Genomic DNA, 2,867 nt, shown 5'->3' with positions numbered 1-2,867 from the left:
GGATAGTATGAACATAAATCAAATTCAGAAACAGTAGTTAAACAATGTAATAAAACGGCTAAATCCCTTTGGTTCGTTTGTTCACAACTCAATCCTCGGTTTCAAAAGATTATTTTCAGATTCCAACCGTTAACTTCCGAATTTGTTGAGAATCAATTAACTAAGCGATAATCAATTCAAAGTTCCAGAACCTAAACCTCAAACTAGGCGAAATCAGTATGAGCATGAAACGATTAACAAATTCACACGAACTAAGCATTCATGCACTAGAGAGAGTAAATCAACTAAGTGAAGATAAACTCAACCAACCAGTTTCTAAGCAATGACATTAAGCAAACCATATTCAGAAAAGATAGAAGAAATCAACAATAAAGAAACCTAAAATGCATTAATAACAAAACCTCAAGAGTTGTGATACATTACCAAAGGAACTTAGTCCATAAATTTAGCCTTCAATGGCAATGGAAGAACAAAACCGAAAATGAGAAAATGAAGAAGGAAGTAAACCCTAGCAGAGCACAAAGAGGGAAAACGGAAAATGTGTTTTTGTTTTGTGAGGCAAAAGTAAAGTGAAGTGTGTTTGGAGTGGGGAATCTGAATTTAACCCCTCCAAGACACAAAAACCGAATTGGGCCTAAACAATGGGCCCAAAGCAAAATTACAATAAAAACAAATCTTAAATTAAAAATACAATCTTCACTTCAACACATATCCTCGACTTCCATAATGCCCAAAATGCCATTGGTGCCAAATGTGATCTGAAAATGATAATAGATTTAATTAGACCAAATAATCCCAAATTAACTCATTTTAGGAATATTAGTTCAATAAAGTCTAAAACACTAAACCATGTGAAACAAAGTCAATTAGGCACTAAGAATCATCAATCATGCTAATTTAAGGTTATGAATAGTGTGTAATATATTGCTCATCAGCGGTTAAGTTCATAAACCCAAGACAGGACCAAGTCTTCTTGATCACCCTCAATATACCCCTTGGAGGCATGGGCCAGTCCCCCTTCGATGGCGGTTGAGTTCATAAACCAAAGACAGGACCAAGTCCTCTTGGTCGCCCTCCATATGCCCCTCGGAGGCGTGGGCCAGTCCCCTTTGATAGCGGTTAAGTTCGTAAACCCAAGACAGGACCAAGTCCTCTTGGTCGCCCTCTGTATGCCCCTCGGAGGCGTGGGCCAACCCCCCTTCAATGGCGGTTAAGTTCATAAACCCAAGACAGGACCAAGTCCTCTGGGTCATAGTAGTTACTCTTTTCTCACACACATAACCTGTTACTTAGATGAAGTAACCCGTTATACACTATTTTTGAAAAAATGTTTTAAGTATTTTTAAAGTGTTTCAACTTTCTTTAAAAATAGTTTGAGCATTACTATTTTGCATATTTAAGAGTTTTAGGATAGAAGTACATATAGAGACTTAATCTAATTATCTTGAAGCTTTAATCTTCTTTGTCTTCATAAGTATTCTTCCTTTTCTTCTTTTTGGTGATGTTGGTGTCTTCATCAAAACCTTGCCAAGGTCAGGAGCACAGATTTTTTTCACATATTCCTCTTAATTACAAACTGTATTCAATGACCTGTATGATGAGTATATCAAACTCACAAAAATGTTTTTAAAACCGAAAACTGAGTTAGATTCATTTAGAAATAAACCTTCATCATCTTCATTTCAAAACTGTATTGCTCTTGAAAACAAAGTTACAACATTAAATCTTGAACTTAATAAGCTAAGTAAGAGCAGTAAAAGTTTAAATAGGATCATCAATGATCAATGACACTCAACAGACAGAAAAGGTCTTGGCTATTCAAAATGCCACGTTTCTAAAGAACCTAGTGTCCCAATTAAGATAAACTTTCATAAAGAATGTATCCATGCTCATAAACACAATAATGATAAAACTAGGATACATAACCATCAACTCACATGCACATATTGTAAACATCATGGGCATACACCAAACTCTTGCAAAATTAGAAAATTTGGTGTACCCCTTGGTCATTATAAATGGATTGAGAAAGGTGCTAACCATATAGGACTCAAAGAAAATTGGGTACCTAATAAAACTTAACCTGTTTTGCAGGATAATTTGGCAGCCGCCTGCAATCCATGGTATTTCGATAGTGGCTGCTCAAAATACATGACAGGCGACAGATCAAAATTCTCTGTTCTTATTCCAAGGGACAAAGGATATGTCACATATGGTAATAATAACAAAGGAAGAATTCTTGGAGTTGGTAGAATTGGCAAGCCTCCCTCAACTACTATAGAAGGTGTGTTATATGTTGAAGGACTCAAGCACAACCTTTTTAGCATAAGTCATATGTGACAAAGGCTTCCATGTGGCATTCTATCTAGATAAGTGCATCATAGAAAGTAAGAATCCTCAACACTCTAAACTAGTTAGTAAGAGAATAAATAATGGAAAGGATAACTTGGGCAAATTTGATGCAAAGGCAGATGAAGGAATCTTCCTAGGCTACTCTCTTACGAGTAAAGCTTACAAATTTTTTAATAAAAGAATACAAGCCATGGAAGAATTCGTTCATGTATCTTTTGATGAAACCAATGTTGAGATAAAAGATGTGATAACTCCTGATGAGGAGGAACTGCCAAGTTCATCTTTAAATGAAATTTTTATTATTGAAACTACAACTGATACTGAGCAATTGAAAATGAATGATAACCTACCATCTCAAGAGGAGCATACTCATTCAGATTTACCAAAAGAGTGGAGAACTCATCGGTACCATCCAATTGACAATATTATTACTGAATTAAATACGGGTATCACAACCCGACGAATGCTTGATAAAGCTTGTCTTAACATGACCTTCATCTCTCAAATCGAACCCT

General features: G+C 35.7%; 1 pseudogene; it reads right to left on the bottom strand.

The window, feature by feature from the left end:
- Nucleotides 1-1,253, bottom strand: part of LOC109329326 — a 4,163-nt pseudogene extending 2,910 nt beyond the window's left edge.

Source organism: Lupinus angustifolius, chromosome LG16 (genome assembly GCF_001865875.1).
Source record: "Lupinus angustifolius cultivar Tanjil chromosome LG16, LupAngTanjil_v1.0, whole genome shotgun sequence".
Classification (NCBI taxonomy): Eukaryota; Viridiplantae; Streptophyta; class Magnoliopsida; order Fabales; family Fabaceae; genus Lupinus; species Lupinus angustifolius.
This window is presented reverse-complemented; position numbering and strand designations above follow the sequence as displayed.